Below are 18515 nucleotides of genomic sequence, written 5' to 3' on the forward strand. Positions count from 1 at the left end.
GCACCCGCGGTGCGGCGCAGGTAAAAACCCTGTCGTGAATTTGTCTCTGATCGTCCCGGGCGGACGTAAAATCGCCCAGCTGTACGACTTTTAGCGGTGGATAACTCGGCTCGTGCGTCGATGAAGAACGCAGCAAGCTGCGAGAACTAATGTGATTTGCAGGTGCGATTGGCTGGCAACCAGTTCAGGGTGTCCCCTGCCCACTGCCCGGAGATGGCTGGGATGGGCTCCAGCCCCCCGCGACTCTAATAAGGATAAGCAGTGCAGATAATGAGATGAGATGAGATTTTTTTTTTTTTGAAGGGGCGTCGCTATTTCGCAGATTTTCACTTTTTGCGGGTGGTTTTGTTCCCCATTAACCGGGTCTAAAAAATAATAATTAAAAAATAAAAAACGAGAATATATTTTTTTTTTTAGGTGCGCCGCTACTTCGCGGATTTTCACTTATCGCGGGTGGTTTTGGTCCCCATTAACCGCGATAACCGGTATATATAAACCCTTAGTATTCCATGGATGCTTTACAGATTTATTCTTAATATTAGTTTATCTCATTGGACAGTTCTTGTTATACTTGTTGGTGAATATTTCCAGAAATATGTCAAACACACAATCCACATCATCTGTACCATATATAGCATTCCAGTTTTGATTAACTAAGTCCTCATAGAGTGATATAATAGTCTCTTCAGTTCTAACTCGTTTGTAAACATATTCCTTGGTTGATTCTTGTCCAGTAACCTTTTCATCATACACTGTAAATACTGGTAGGTGATCAGAACTATCACAAACCAGTAATCCACTGACGTTTGTAAATTCAATATTATTTGTAAATATATTGTCAAATATATTGTCAATGTGAAGTGATTCTACTAGGCCTTAATATATTTGGGTACAAACTCATACTGTACATTATATTAATATAGTCAATTAATTAATAAATTAATATAGGTGATCATCACACTAGATGTGAAAAAAACCCCTAGAGTAATGTTTTCTGGTCTCTGAAGAATAGGAATATGTGTGAGAGTTTATAATAGTGTGTGCATGAGAGAGTATAAGAGTGTATCATAGTGTTTGTGTGTAATATGTGTGTGAGAGAATAATAGTACGTCTGTGAAACCTTAGTAGTGGGTGTATTAGAGTATTATAGTATGTGCGAGTGTAGCAGTATGTATGAGAGAGTATAGTAGTGTTTGTGCATGGTTTTGACTGTCTCTGTATGAGAGTGTTGTTGAGCATGAGTGAGAGTATGATGATATATGTGAAAGCAAGTATTATTTACTTCTCAAACGGCTTCTCAGTTAAAGCTAAAGTCAATTCTAAATTTCAATAATACGAAAAGCAAACGAAACCCAACAGAATTAAAAACATCAATGAATAATTTAATAACTCCCATAAATTGATTTGGATAGAAAGAGTCGCTAAAGCAATCTTTCCATTTTCATTTGTCTTTCAGATCGCAATCTCGTTAGAGTCTTTAACGATCTAATATTGTCCCATCACCCATCCCAACCGTCAGCATTTCAAAGCTTTGGAAAGTTGATACTAAATCGTTGTCCCAACTGGCCTCGGGCTGTTCAAAGGCTTCTGTAGCAAATTTATGTTACCCCGTCTGTTTTGCCGATCGCCTGATCTTTGCCGAGTGAGAGGCTCTTATGGTGCATTGTATTTTCCAGCTGTCACTCCGTCTTGCCAAAGTGCTTATGTATTTTAATCGGAATAATTGGTGCTCTGCTGGGACGTGCTATCACCTCCAACTGCTCCTCCCTGATTGGTGACCCTCATATCTCCCGACTGACCCACCAATCAATCCTGAGTAAGACAACCAGACAAATGATTGGATTCCCAGAAGCTGCTCTGCACTCTCCCCTTCTGTTCTGGCAGGTGTTTGCAGTATTTCATTTGAGAGGTCTGTCGCATTATAGTACGTTTGCATGCACCGCTGGTTTGGTTTCCAGATGCATAAGCGTGCTCTTCATGCTTACTGACATGATTTGGACTTTTTTACATTAACTAATCTCAGAGGATACCATGTCATCATTCTGGGCTCTCAATCTCAGTGATGCTACAGCAGACAGGCAACTGCAGCAGCGTGCAGAGGTAAGATCGGGCCTGATTCCAGCCAGACCCGATCCCGTCTCTCAGGTATTAGAGCCCGATCCACCCCAAGCCCGACAAGTTAACTTAAGCCCAAAGCAAAACCAGAAATGGCATATTTAATTTGTGAGGACTCGGGAGGAGGAGAAGTGGTTTATAGTAACACATTAAAACCAGATTTTTGTAATGGAATCTAAATTGAAAAATTCTGTATAAATATTTACATTTTTTGTTTTTCTGTGTCTGCAGAAGTTACACAAACCGACAGTTTTCTATCATTAACGAATTTCTTTAAGAGTTGACAAGAACATTTTTAGGTCGTCCGTCATTTCGATGGGTTGAAAAGTTGACCATAAACCACAACAGCTGTGCATCCTCAAGAGTCTAGTGCGGCTTTTTAAGGGCCCGGTCACACAGCCGTTTGCGTCTGTATCACGGGTAAAATTTTGCGGGTTTTTTTTTTGCCCGTGGTTGCCCGCGATGGAAAATGCGCAAAATTGGCCAACCCGCTGTTCATCGGTGGTATGCCCACAAAACAGACGCCGACGAGTGTTCCGCTTCCTCATCGCGTCATTTCCGCGTCATTTTCTTGTGTGGACCACAGGTATAAAAGCTCCAGAGCCGGTGTTGTGCCCAAATACGACTCCTACGCAAATCTCGGCAGGGATGCATTTCTCGGCATAACACCGGGCTGTAGAAATCATAACCGTTCAAGACACAGTCCCGTGAAGATCAAGATTTCAAGCTATGGCACCGAAGAAGCCAATATGTTATTATTGTAAAAGTTTTCCATTTTTATTTTATTATCTTGTTATGAAATGAAAATAAATGTCAAGAAATAAAAATGGATTAAGACGAGGTCACTACGGTGACGGGGATCCATGTCCACCCCTTGACGTCTCGAGCACAACTGACGTGTGCTCGGCAAATCGCGCTGTATATACGCGGAGAAAGGCGTTTGACCGTCACACGCGTAACACGCAAATTTCACGTAACAACACCGTGATACAGGCGCAGAACATGCTAATACCATGCTCCACCCACGATTACCCGCTGAAATTTCCTGTCCTACCCATGTGTAACCACGCCCTGGCCGCGGCCATAGCACGTCGTTCCGCGTCATTTCCGCGTCATTACCTCGTGTGCCGCCCGCGGTTAACACGGGCTCAAAGTTTTAAGCAGCTCAAAACTTTTTCGCGCTGCCAACCGCGCGTGAATTTCCGACCGCGTGTTAAGCACTGCTGTATCTCGTCTGTATGGCGATCTCAAAGCGTCCAATAGCGTCCGCCTCACAGGCAGAAATTTCTGGCCGTGATTCAGCCGCAAACGGCTGTGTGACCGGGCCCTTAGAGAGAGGGAGGCAGAGACACAAAAAAGAAAAAAAAGGCAGCGAGCGAGAGGCCTAGCCCACCCTGAACGTAAGATTGACATTTTAGGCCTGACCCAGCCTAACATTTGGGTCGAGTCTGGCTTGAATTCAAAGGGACACCCAAATTCTAAAGGATACAAAATGTGAGAAAATAGTACATATTTTTGCATAATATCCATATGTATATATGTCATTGGTATATTACAATTATTTTCGGAGATAAAACATTTTGACAGTCTCTATCGTCTTTGACTTACTGTGCTCTGACGTAATATGAAGCACACCCTATTGGTTTACATGTTAACTAGTCGAAAAGGTTTTGAGAGCGTTTTAAGCCAAATTTTGGCAGTTTTGTGGAGAATGCCTAGACGTTGTGTTGCAGGTGGATGCAGCAATGGTACAACAGATGGCAAGCACCCGAAATTGGGAGAAATGTCAAAAATAACACACAGAGATCCGACAGGGGCTAAACCAGCTGGAACACAGCGGGCTAGCCTGCTGCAAAAAATGGTGAACTGGCGGAAAAACAGGAGGCAGTCTGACCAAAACCATGCAGTAAGCAGCCAGGATAACCGCGGGCCAACGACAAAAAACTACCAGCAACAGACAGGAACCCAGCCGGGAGAAAAAACAACGAGAACAGCAGGCAACCCAGCAAGCCGACTAATAACGGGACTAACCTAGATCAAACAAATCTGGAAATCTTCGGGTGCCGCCAGCAAATGGGGAGCTATCTGGACAACATTATATTAATTGCAAAACACGCAGCGATAAAAGTCACTGTACAAGACGGCAGGTAAAGTTACTGGAGGCAGCTTGAGATGACGAAAGCCCGTAACTCGGACAAGAGTCAGAAGTCCCCCAGCGAAAGTTTCAATTACCACAATCGCCGTCTGTTTTTTTAACAGGGCACACCATTTTTTTTGGGCAATAAAAGCAACACATGCTGTATGTAACAAGATTAGCCTATTATCACAATCACGACGTTGGATGCAGCACATTCTGACATGACTACTATGTTGTATGAAACCGGCTCAAGTTTAATTTTGTTACTATATAAATGAATTGGGGAATGCTTAATTTTTTGAGAAAATTAAAGAAATTCAATTTTTGATGTCATTTTACTTCGAGGATTGCAAAAAGACAACAACAAGGGTGCATAATGTTCCCCCTTATTTGGCCAACAAAAAGAGAGCAAGAAAACGTACCATGTAGTAATTAAAATAAGAAGGCAACTTTTTGAAAAGCTAAAGTAAATAGAATCACAATAGTACTGAAATGTTAGTTATTGCTCCATCTAAATGCCGTGACTTGTTCTCAAAAACTGCTCCGAACATAGACAAAGGTAATATCACCCAGAGTGGCTCAGTTAAAAGTTTAGGTGTCATATTTGACCCAAATCTGTCTTTTCAAACACACGTCAAGAATATTACTAGAAAAGCTTTTTTCCATCTTAGCAAAATTGCTTTAATTCGCCCTATGCTGTCTCATTCAGATTCGCAGATTAAAATTCATGCGCTTGTTACCTCCAGTCTCGATTACTGTAATGCACCACTCTCCCGTCTCCCGAAGTTTAAAATCAAGAGCCTTCAGCTGGTACAAAATGCTGCAGTGAGGCCTTTAACTAAGACAAGAAAGTTTGATCACATTACCACGATTTTAGCTAACCTTTATTGGCTCCCTGTTAACATAAGATGTGATTTTAAGGTTCTGTTGGTAGTATATAAAATCATGGATGGACTTGCTCCCTCATATCTTTCAGATTTAATTTCCCCCTATGTTCCAGTCTGGAGCCTTCGGTCTAAAAATGCTGGTCTACTAGTGATCCCAAGAGCCAAGAAGAGACCTGCAGGTTCGAGAGCGTTCTCCATTCGGGCCCCCGTACTGTGGAATGCTCTTCCCCCTGAGATTCGATCGGCAACCTCAGTGGAAATGTTTAAATTTAGGCTTAAAACACACTTCTATTCTATAGCTTATGAATGACCCATATATCCTGTTCATGATAGCTGTGTATTATTTGTTATTGCAAAATCCATTGCAGCCTGGTCCTCCTGGAAGGGGGATTACCTCATGTGTGGTCCCTTCTCAAGGTTTCTTCATTTTCCTCATGTTGAGGTTGTTGAGTTTTTCCTTGCCCTCAGTGAGGTTTTAGATCAGGGGATGGTGTAATAATAGTCTGTGGTTTGCAATAATCTGTGGTCTGTGCAGCCCTTAGAGACTCTTTGTGATTAAGGGCTATACAAATAAACATGACTTGACTTCACTTACCGTTTAAGTTTGATTTCTACGTGTTATTTATCCCTTTTTACCTTTGGACTCCATGGCCGATCACACATCCACTAGTTTGCTTTAAAACAGCCACCTGCTCTAGTTTAAAAGGGGTGGAACTTGGGCACAGCGGCTCTCACTGAGGGCACACCGGAGAGAAAAAACAAGCGAATCAAATGCGTGTACTTACATGGAAGGAAATTTAAGTAACAGGTTCGATATGGCCTAATGTAGTGAAGTAGTTTCTTCTTCACTAATGTACTCAAGTAAAAGTAAAAAGTGTAGTGACTTTAAAATAGTACAAAATGTTCCAAAACTTACTCAAGTAAATGTAAGGGAATAAATGTAACTCATTACATTTGAAAATGTGCTAGCTACAAATCCTTTTGCTTGCCCTCTGACTCAAATGTATACAAATGTAGAATTGGCATTAGCCACCCACAAGAATTATACGGGAGCCGTCCGCTGGTTATTGGATCCATTGGACATTTTCTTGGAACGGCAGATGAGTTTTGGGCTGTGATCGATACAACCATCACTTGCTATCCTCTGCAATATCTCCTCAGTATCATCCTTTACTAAGATCAGTGGTCTACATATTACTCGTGCTGTGTCAATTTATGGTAATTGAGAAAGAAGAGCCACTCTGCCGCTCTATAAGTCAAATACAGCATTTTACACAAGAAGGCACATGCTCTGGAATAATCCAAAGGCAGAATCTAAACACCATCCTCATCCAGTCTTAGAAAGAATTTTCATCATTGTAAGCCATTTTGCTATTGTGGGCAAACAAAAACCTGTCTCTCTACCCTTCTTTCTTCTTGCTTTTTTTTCTTCTTTTTTCTCTTTTGTCATTTTTTCATTTTTCCCTTCTTTCTACTCTCTATTTTTCCTTCTTTGTGTTCTCTTTTCTTTCTTTTTACCTTTTTTTCTTTGTGTGTTTTTTTAAAATTTCCTTTATTTTCTATGTTTCTGCTTCATCTTTCATTTTATTTATATACTTTTAGTTTTTCCTTTTTGTTTTTGTTAATCTGTGGTCTGTGCGGCCCTTTGAGACTCTTTGTGATTAAGGGCTATACAAATAAACATGACTTGACTTGGCTTTACTTGTTTTTACTTTTCTTTTCTTTCATTTGTTATTCTCTTTTTTCGTGTACTTTTGAGTGTCCTTGGTTTATATTCTTCCTTGTGGTTTTTAACACTCACTTTTGGTCGCACAACACAATACAGTGACATATAGTGGTCCAATGATACATTTTAAATAAAACCTGAAATGCTTCACTTCAGTGGCTATGTTTTCAAGAGAATAAAACACATATCTCATTTTATCACTTTATCAGGGTATTATCGCCTTCGACTCTTAAGGATGTCATTAACTCTCGGTTTATCTTCCTTTTCTTAGCATTATTTTGCCAGGGCAACTCCTGCAACCCACTGAAAACGGTCTACGACTGACTTCAGGGTCCGGACCCACCAGTTGAAAAAACACTGGTCTAAGATAAGAGATAAAAAAGTCCATCATCATTTGTCTCGAACAAGAGAGTTAGGTGTCCAGATATGAAATCGTTAAAGCTGAGCACAGAAAGTGAGAACTGATAAGCAATCAAAGGAAGATGCTGAGGCGAAGCATTAAAAGCAAGCAGAGGCCCACTAACCGTACTGCATGGCAGACTTCAAGCTAAGTATTTTATGATGTTGTATCTTCCGCTCCAATGAGGAGATTAAGGCAGGGTGATAAATGATCTTGTGCACAATATGTACTGTATGTCTACAATCTAAAAAAAAACACCTATTTGGATTTATGTCTGGCACAGCATCTTCCTGTGCACTGCCGGAAAAAAAAGAGAATTATTCGGATTATGAGGGAAAAAAAGGAAAACAAGGAATGAAAAACGTAATACCAAATTTTTAAACATACAAAATGTGAGGAACTGGTACTGTAAAATAAAAAACCTAATTATAAGCCGAACCCATTCGATTTTTAGAGGATTTTTTTTTCGTACCTACATAAGCCGCACCTGATTATAAGCCGCATGTGCCCACATTAAAACATGAAATATTACAAAGAAAGACACAGAGAGAGTTATAATAATATATGGTATCTTAACCCCTGAACGTGCTGGTGGGTCGCCGAACTTTTGATAAACTAATATGTGTCTGAACAATGTCACCAATCACTGAAATACGTCATGTCACATATCAATGGAAAGCTTAAACCCTTGCGATTCAAGATATGATATTCAAGATATTCAAAATATACTCATCAGAGAAACATCACGATCAGTCTAAACCAAGATGCCTATAAAGCCGGTTTAACGTCCCCTGGCCGTCTTCAACTAGTTTGAATGTCTGAAAAAATGGCTTCGTTACATTAAAGACAGTCCATACAATATGTCAGTGTAAAATATGTATTTCAAAACACACAATAATGCTAACAGATGAATAGGAATCTGCCTTAAACATTTCTGCTTTGTTGGCTGTTGCTCCTTGGAATCTATTCGTTTCCCCCCATTTTTCCCGTTTTACAAATAAGCACACTTATTGATTCCCAATATGGTAGTTAGCCCTCCCCTTTCGATTGACACCGTTTCCATGTTGAGGGTTTGTTCATGCTTGTTTGATTCATGCACAAAGCACAGTTGCATTAAACTCTTCTTTGACATATATATATTCCACGTGTCTCACTCTCACCTTTACTGCTCGGCGCCCCTGGCGGGCGTTTGAAAAAATGCATAAATTGGCCGTATCATTGCATAAGCCGTAGGGTTGAAAGCTTAGCAAAAAAGTCGCGGTTTTACGATACATGGATTTACCATAAAGTCTACATATATTTTGTGGGCATATTTCAATTTGAAAAATAATGCATTTTGAAGACAGCAGGTCTTGTCTTTGTCATCCTGAGCTGTGACATCATCGGTGAAACACCAGCACCTCAGCAGGTTAGTCGCCATATTAGTTCACGTGTTGATTATTCAAAAAGTTTTGGTAGTTTGTGAAGAATCCCAAGGTGTTGAGTCAAAAGTGGATACAGTGAAGGTACAACAAATGGAAAGCAGCAAAAAAGTGGCAAAGAACATAAAAATAAAAAAAACATGTAATACGAAAGGCAGCCGCATTCTTGGCGGAAAAAACGTGGTGAGTAGCCAGGCTAACCAACAACCGACAACGAAAAGCGGCAACAGCTACGACGATAAAAACAAAGCCGGCTGGGAATAGGAACACTGCAAAACCGGCGCTAACACCAAGATAGCCGGCCAAAAAACAAAAGCTGTGCAGCCAACGAATGCCATCCGGGAGCAAACAAAACAAGAAAACCCTCACCAGACAAAATGCTAACAGGGAGCTAGCCGTACAAAATTATACCAATGGCGACACGCGTGGCGAAAAACACAAACAAAAGCTACAATTTCCTACCAACAGGCAGAAATAAGCAGTACGCAATCGCTGTTCACTACAATCGCTGCCTGTTCTGGAGCTGGCCTCACATAATGAGATTCTCCGTTTTCTTCAATGACGTCAAAGCTCTACAGCAACAAGAAAGATGGTTCATCTTTCAGACTAAATATCTTGAGTCTCCTAGCGCGTGGCATATTTTGCAACATATTTGTATATTTGTGGGAAGGAACATTACACCTTCTGTGCCCATCTTTAGGAATACCTTTAAAGCAGGCGATTGAAGATTCACAGATGTGATTAATTCAATATCTCCATGCGACTGGAATGACCATCTCCCCTGGCGAAAATCCTCAGAAACCCCAAAACACTGAAAGGAAAAATAAACTCAAAATGAAAATGGAACTGTCCAAGTCAATAGACCATATTTAGATTGCATCTCTTTTGAATAATGAGCATCGAATACAAGATGTAATGGATTCTTATCCTGGAACTTCAAACCGAGTAAAGTAGCATTTTAAGTGAGCGAGTGTGTTCCTTGTGAAATTGAAACCTCGTTAATGGCCTTGTTTGGCTGATCTATCATTTAAGACGTAAGAGCCGGAGGTTAAATCAGAAGGTGCCCGATGAGCCTGCGGCAGACGCCTTCCTTCTGGACTTCGCCGTGATGCATCCGAGATAATGGAAATGGCAGCCAAGGGCAATTTGAGAGTCATTAATCACCATCACCAAAACAAGCTTGGGCAATCCGATGAGACGACGCCTACCCTCCTGGTAATGTCCCGACACCTAAACCGGGTTATCGAGTCAAAGAACCAAAGAAAGAAATCCATTCTTAGGCTGGCGATCGTTCCGAGTTAAATTGCTGTCGTGTTAAAACGCAGAACCCTGCAGCGACTTCCACTCTAGATGCAAAACCGTTCTCCCTGGATTTCAAAAGTAAAAAGCTTTGATGCCATTACATCCTCGAAAACACAAAGTGGAAGATACTTTTCATGACACGTCTATTTCTGCTCTACTTATTCACTACATTCATTTCCATCTACATAATTTCCTCCCCTATGATGCTGATGTTTAATTTATCGTTGTGTGCCGCTAATAATATTACACGCTGATGGCCTGTTGAATGATTTAACTCTTATACCGATTGACCTGCACGAAATGTAGTGGGGAGGAAACAATGGAAATACATAATAAGCTATTGGAAAACAGCAAAACCCCGGAATATTTGGCAAAGGTAGGACTATGGTGGAACGGAGAGGAAAAGCAACGTCGGGCTGCTTTTAGCATCGGAATGAGATTTTCACGGCACGTTTGCTAGTTCTACATTAGTCCACGGTGGGGATTCAAATGAATAATTGCGAGCGAGACGGCGAGTCAAAACAATTCCTAGCCAAATGCGCTTGAAAACAAACTGAACAATAATGTAAGCTTGTTGATGCCAATAAACAGAGCCGACTTTCATCAGAATTGTGATTGGAACGAATTGAATCTGTTTGTCCTCATTCAAATGACCAGAAGTGTATTTAAAGAAAAAAAACGTTTTTATTTTTGGAAGAACTGCTTCAGGAACTGTGTTTAGTACATCACAAGCTTAGATAAGCAGTGTAAAAAATATATACTTTGCTAGTAGTATTGACGCAGCATGGCGGCTGAGTGGTCAGCGCGTCTGCGGCACAGTGGGATCAAATTCAGCTAGGGGCCGTCCTGTGCAAAGTTTGCATGTTCTCCCCGCACTTGCGTGGGTTTCCTCCGGCCACTCGGGTTTACAAAAACATGTATATCCGGTTGATCAGTCGGTCCAAATTGTTTCTAGCTGAGAATGTGCGCAAGAGTTGTTCGACTCTGTGTGCCCTGCAACTGGCTGGCAACCGGTTCAGGGTGTCCCATGCCCACCGCCAGAGGACAGCTGGGATGGGCTCCAGTAGCTCAGGAGGTAGAGCGCTCGTCTTGCAGTCAAGGGATCCCAGTTCGAATCCCGGCTTGTCCGTGTTACATTTCGAAGTGTCCTTGGGTAAGACACTGAACCCCTGATACTACCAATAAGCAAGTTAGCGTCTTACATGGCTGCAATACAAGGCCGCTATTGGGAAATGTTAAGCACACTGTAAAGCGCTTTGGGAAGTCATTGACTTGAAAAGCGCTATATAAATGCAGATCATTTCATTTCCAGCACCCCGGCGACCCTACTGAAGATAAGCAATGCGGATAATGGATGGATAGCTGTATTGAAAAAATGGATTTGCCGCTAAATAACATTGCAGTACTTTTCAATGCACGATTATGATGAAATAAATAGAAGTTAGAAGTTAAGCCAGTCTTTAATCACTACCTTGTAAAAACCTTTTATCTCTTTTTCCTCTTTTCTGTCTTTAATACGTGCTTATCCTGGAGTGCCATGTCTAATATTGTTGCAAACACTACATTGTTATCAATGGCAATAAGGACTATTCTGTATGCATTCCTTGATTAATTTTTCTTTGGTTCCTTTTTTTCCCTAGTCTTTTGAAATGATCACCCCCTGAGGACAGTTGATTTGCTCGAGAACATGTTTTGAAAATATCTCACCAGTGCTGGGTCATCGTGATTTTCTGGAAAAATATTTTTTGACTGATTGACTGACTTTATTTAAACCTTTCTTTTTTATTATAAGGCTGGTGATAACATATCACATAGTAACATCACGATAATTTAATGTTTTAGATAAAGCAAATTAGCAGATAATGTGCAGTTTTTTAGCTAGCTATCTTCCTACCTTATAAACTCTTGAGCTAGCTATCTATTGAAGACCTTATGGAAAAAAAATATACCAGCTTTTATTATAAATGGATATTCAATGCAAACTTCAAGTTCAAACTAATGCCAGGAACTTAAAGCGAAAGAACGAAGTCCAGCCTAAGCCTAAGACCTAAGCGCAAGCAGAAAACTGAAGTTGCGGTTTCCTGTTAACCTTGCTTCTAAAAACCTAAACTGAGGAATTGGCTGATAACACAAAAATGTGCGAACAGATGTCAAGCAGAGATCAGAAGTTTCGGTTTCCTGTTTACCTATACAATACCCCTTAAAGGTATAAGAATCTTGCTTGAAAATGTCATAGACAGACTATTGCTAAGATTGTCCAATTAAAGACTTCCAGTTGTCTCCAGAATGTATTCTGCTGATAAAAAAATTGTGGAAAAAGCTCTCTCCAGCCTCCTAATTTACCAACATTCTCCTTACCTGGAATTTAACAAACACGCGAAGGACAAGATCAGAATCCACGATCCTTCACTATCTAGCTTTTTTATTTTTTGTGCCGTTATTAAGCTAAATTTTGGCCTCCTTTATAGCTAGTCATCCAGTTTATAGTTCCCTTTCAGTCTATTTTGTTGGCTTTTCATTCTGTTAGCTAAATATCTAGCTCTCTTTTAGATTTGAACCTGTTTACCTTTCCAACTCACTATCCAGCTATTTAGCTATTTAGCAAGCTATATGTTGCTATTTTAAAAATGTATCTAAAAATTGGATGCCCTTTGCGATAATTAGTAACAAAAAGGTTAGAGACCCGTGCACTAATATATAAGTGTGGGGTGGTTGGGCAAAACCCAGTACATTTGTGTGGCGCACACTAAAACTGTGTGTTAACAACTAAAGTGAATTCGAATTTTGAGGCAATTTAAACCTCTAAATTGGTACCTTGGACTTCCAGACAACACCCGACACGTAATTATGCAGTCTCCTGTTATCTGAGAGGGGGGGAAAGAGTTCTTTTGCAGTAAATGTCATCGGGGCATGTGACATGTTGAATCATGTCGAGGTCCCCTAATTGGAGTTTCGTGAATACTTTTTTATGGTCGTTTTAGAGCAAAGACGAGAAAGCCGACCATGTCCTCTTGTCCTGCCAATTGACATTCGGATTAGCGCGGTTGCTCTCAGTTCAGAAGTTGCCATATTTTCCCCTTTTTGCTAGTCACTTACACCACTTGCGGTCCTGCGCTCGTACAAACAAGATCAACTCGGAACTGTTACGACTGAGGGTGTCAAGCATGCAGCCAATGATTTAAAGATGGTACACAAGACAACACTGAGAGGGGCGCAAAAGAAAAATGAGCTGCAGTTATAGATATGTCCACTTGATGTCGCCAAAGCCCAATGCCTCTCTCAAAGCCTAAATTGTAAATGGTCTGCATTTATATAGCGCTTTTCAAGTCAATGAAGACTTCCCAAAGCGCTTTACAATGTGCTTCACACTTACCCATTCACACACACTCACACACACACACACACCAATAGCGGCCATGCAGCCATGCAAGGCGCCAACCTGCATATTGGGGGCTTTAGGGATTCAGTGTCTTGCCCTACTCTATCTCGATATATTTCTCTTTCTTTGTTACTCCTTCTTTTCTCTCTTTCCCTCTCTTTTTCTCCCCTCACTTTTTATCTCTCTTTCTCTCATTATGTAGTTCATTCTTTTCTTTCTTTCTATCTCTCTTTCTCATCCTCTCTTCCCTCCCTCTCCATCTCCCTCTTTTTTGCTTTTTTCTTTTTCTCCTTATTCCTCTTTTTGTCTCTCTTTCTTTTCTTTCTTTCTCCTCTTGTTTTCTCTCCATTTCTCTTTGTTTCTTGCTCTCTTACATGTTTTCATTGTCTCTATCTTCCTTACTTTATTTCTTTCTCTCTTTCTCTTTCTATTCCTCTTTTTATCTCTCTCTCTCTCTCTCTGTATTTCACTATATCTTTCTCTCTCTCTCTCTCTCTCTGGTTGATATTTATTTCATTAATGGTGTTATTTTACTTTATCACTTTTGCTCTGTAAAGAATCCGGAAGGGATTGCGGCTTTCTGGCATACAAAAATCGTGACACTGGCCCCGGTACAAACTGACCCTGGCCCCCATGACAGGAGGGAAAATGTATGTGGCCCTCACCGTAAAACGTTGGAGGACCCTTGTTCTAAATCAATTACTGTTTACCTTAGTGATGTGTCATGTTGAAATTCTGGAAGAAGCTGTTTTTCAGAGGCATCGAGATTCTACATGGGTGGAGGGGGTCAGTAAAATTGGACCTGTGACCTTGGGGTAAATCTCGTTGGATGGTGGTCTACGATTTGCAATTCCACTGTCAATTGGTAGCTCACATTCCCAATATCTTATAGCTCCTATGTGAATTAACACCGACAGCGGTATTGATCTCGTTCCAGGGAAAATTAATTTATAAGTCAACCCATGCTCGATCCTAACACATTTCACGTAAATATGACGTTCCAGGAGAAAGGGCCGAGATTTTCCTCCTGTGCGTTGAAAGTTTTATACAGTTGAATAGCCTTGTCTGAAACCTAGTACATAAATTCTGGTTATTCTTGTGTTGTTTTTTTAACATATAAAACGAAACATAATTGTCTGGTCTGTTTTCATTAAAGGTATAAACTAAGGGGTAATTCATGCGATCGTATCATATTATTTAAACAGTGTTGTTAAACTAAATTGTTCTATGTATGTAAGGCCGTGAATGTCACAAGAAACTAAGCATTTAAAGATCATTGCCTGGTGAATTCATTATTCAACACCATCATCAATAAACTAAAAGAGGAAAAAAAGCAATATCACCATCAAATAGGCTCAAGGCTTTCCTTACTAATGTGCTTTTCTGCCGCTTCTGGTAAGAGCAACTCTCACACTTTTGCTCTAGTCACATTAAAGGAAGAGTGTATATTATTTGACAACCAGAAAATATAGCTGTAACCCATCTTTTAATCCCGATTCAAATCATTGTGATTTGTTTTTTATATTTATTGTTTCGAATATATGGGAAAAATATGGTTTCAATCATTAACTGTCCGGCTAGCTTTCGAAAATAAGAATACACACACTTTGGGTCATTTGTCTTACTTATTTGGTCAACTTAAACAACACATGGACTGGTCTGCAAAATGTAAGGGGACAGTGCATGTTATTTGACTAAAAAGCTCAAGGAAGAATACAAACAACGGCGATTGTAAATGACCAAAATTACCAAAACGATCAACTGGAACCTATTTTCATCGTAACTAGGTAAGCGTCTGTATACGAATAATAAAAACAGAAGGAATAGTGTTCCGCTGTTCCCTACCCAGTTCGTGATTCAGTAATTGCTGATTCCTTCTAACATTTGTAAACCAATTCCTGGTTAAGTTAAGCCACTTAAGCTTGAAAGATTAAAGCAGTTCTGCATTTGTTTCACATGTTGCACAGGAAAAGGGCGTTTATCAACGACGAGTGTTTAGAAAGGTTGCGCGTTGTTTGTAACAGCTTAATAGAGGTGTAAATCCCCACCACCCTTAAAATGAAATTAAGTCAATTTGGTGATTGCTAATTATGCGGTGCTAAATGGTAATAAAATCTTTCTGTTTGCCATCTAAACCGGAATTGCACTCTGCATTTCGCGAATAGATGCCACAAAGTGAAGAGCACAGCGTTAGTGAGAATCAAATGTGATCTCAGGGATTATACTTTACGCTTAACTGTATTGTGATTGCTTCTTTCTCAGTTTACCAGCGGCCTGGTTTGGTTGCTGGTTGAATTCAACTGAAACGGATCCATTTAAAAAAGTCTGGAAGATTCTCTTGATTCCCAATTATGGAAACCTCCAATGGCCAAAAACCCTTCAAGTTTAGCGATTCAAAATCCACTAATCTGGAAAATCATCTTGAATAACTTGTAAATCTAATATGTATCTATGTGTAATTATGCATATAAGCTTGTATGTGTGTAAATGCATGAACAGTATGCATCCTGTGTTTATGTACGTATGTTGGTGTACATATGCACATGTGTATGTATGTATATGTATATGTGTATACATATATATTTGTTTTTGTTTTGTAAAGGGTTAAGAGCTAATAAGCTACGCTACTGCTCACTCCTCTCTCAATATGTATTTTGTTTTCTCTTCCTTTGTTTTTTGTTTATGTAGTTTCCTCACTTGTTGTTCTACTTATACATGTTTTTGTTTTGAGAAATGGTTTGACAATAATCAGGAAGCCAATGCATATTCAAAATAAATGACAACAACAACAACATTAGTATCAAAGTTCATTTACTGTATATTTGCCCAGTATTTAAATTAAAGGGTTTTTTTTGTACCAGTATGAGGCAGTAAAAATTACACACGTTCCTGTTAGGGATTGTCAACAGGGTGGTGACCCCAAAAATCCTAAAAAGGTTGGCAGTGTTCAGAAAGCAAAACGCATTTTACTGCCATAAAGTTTTCCCCGTAGCAATCAGTGTTAGCTTCGTGTGAGTTCACGTCAAGAGTGTGTTGAGAGTTAATGCTGAAACCATGTTAGCTTAATTGATGCTGGGGGAGCAACTCACTCGGTTCCGTCACGTTGGGCAGAAATGAGCCTTCGTGCACAAGTCAGGAACGATCTTTAACAGCATCACGCATCGTTGGGGTTTAATTAGAGTGATTATACTTCGCATCAAGGATTTGGAAGATGGTGAAACTAAGGAATATAGGACTCAATTTCCCAGGATCCTAAACTGCACCCACTTTATTGTCATTGCAAACGATGTTGTTTGCAAGGAGATTAGACATGCGTAGACAAAGTAATCACGTAAAAGACATATTATTTTATTATATGTCGTGTGTTATATTTCAGTTGTTTTTACATCAGTATTAGCTGAAAAGACACTTTATTTTTTATTATTCAATATCAGGGCTATTTCTTGTATTTGCACTTTATTGTCCACGCATGAGAGAGTGGGAAACAGAATTTCTGTTACTTGTATGTCAAGTATGTTTAAAAATGGACAAAAAAATTGACTTGGACTAAAAATAAATTAGGATACAATTTTCCACTCACTTTTGGCATTTTGCTCTTAAGATCGCTGATTAATCAGTTTGGTAACGATGTTTGCATGTCAAAACACGTGTAGGATCATTATTAAAGTGTCTGCTGCAAAATGCAAGGTACTAGAAACAAAAAGCAAGACAATAAGCATTTTTTTATTTCATTTAACAGAATAAAAAAATACTTACTCAAACAAAAATGGTTTCTTTCCAATGTGCACTTGTTTGGGCCATAAGAAGACATACAGAAAAAAGTACACTATTTGGGTCTTTCACTCCTTTGCTACGTACATATATTGTTATATGCCACCAAACATTGATCGCTTTGAGTACATATAAATATATTTATTCTACTATATGAACAAATTTATAAAGTAAAATTATTTAAATAATTAAACACTTGTACAGTACTATATTTCAAACATATTTCTGTTTTAAAAGGAAAATTATTATTATGATTATTACTAACCCCCCAACTGGTGCGCATGCGCAGAAGAGGACACGTGACATCACACGCAATGCACTCAGTGTTTGGGAAAGTACTCATGGATGTTAACAGTGGAGCGTAGTTACCAATTTATTGTGCTACCGGAGGCAGCACAAGTACTCTTTATTTTTCTTTCGCCTTTGAGCCAGAACCGTATATGCCCGTGCTCAGCCATCATAAAAACTGCTCGGTTCTGATAAGATCCCTCAAATTTTACCTGATCGGACTTGTGTCCCCGCAAAATATTCATTAAATCCAAAACCTCGCTTTCCTGACAGTGAATGCACTCTATGTTTTGGCCCACCATGGTTGTGGATTTCTCCGCTTCCTCCCGCTTCGTTGAACACATAATAATGACGTCTGTGGCCTATCGATGACATGCAGGTCACATGAATGTGTTCACACAACAGTCCCAATCCAAAAGACCAGCTATGTATAAGATTTAGCACCACATATGAAAGTGACCTGGGTCTGGTGTGAAAAAAATCGGACGGACTTTAAGTGATCGGACACGGGGAACATTTATCTGAGCCAGATCAGGAGACTTCTACGGCTACTGGTAACTGAGGAAATCTGTACTGTTTCATGTGAAGGAGCAAACCCCTACCCAAAAAAAACAGCCTGGAGAGGGATGAGGGCTGCAAGGCTATTTTTGCCCAAGACACACCACAAGAAGGGGTCCTCCTACGATCCAGGTGGTGAAGGGATCTGTGAACCATTTAAAAGATAAAAATAAGAATGTTAAAATAAATAGGCAAAAATGTACTCGGTAGTGATTGGAATTTTTTATTACTAGGTGCTAAATAATGCACAAAGATACATTACATAATGTTTCTTAGCAGCTTAAAGTTTATGGAATTCATCAAAAGTGCTGTCAGCAATTGGAAACTTTGTTTTATCTGCCGACAAGTTATGATCACAGCATCAGTCAGCTCTCATACAGTCGCTGCCATACTTACGAACAAGGTTCCGGACGATCGTTTGTAAGTTGAATTTGTTCGTAAGTTGCTTCAGCGCTATGTTTTGTATGTTTAAGATTTATATAAGTATGTTTAAGGCTTGTATAAGTAATCTGTATTGTCTTGTACTAAAAA

At 39.7% G+C, this 18515-nt stretch overlaps 1 pseudogene; it reads left to right on the plus strand.

The window, feature by feature from the left end:
• Nucleotides 1-85: 85 nt before the first annotated feature.
• LOC148369474 (5.8S ribosomal RNA) lies at nt 86-231 on the plus strand (annotated as a pseudogene).
• The last annotated feature ends 18284 nt before the right edge of the window (nt 232-18515 follow it).

Source organism: Urocampus carinirostris, chromosome 3 (genome assembly GCF_059441175.1).
Source record: "Urocampus carinirostris isolate Australia breed hairy pipefish chromosome 3, RoL_Ucar_1.0, whole genome shotgun sequence".
NCBI classification, from domain to species: domain Eukaryota; kingdom Metazoa; phylum Chordata; class Actinopteri; order Syngnathiformes; family Syngnathidae; genus Urocampus; species Urocampus carinirostris.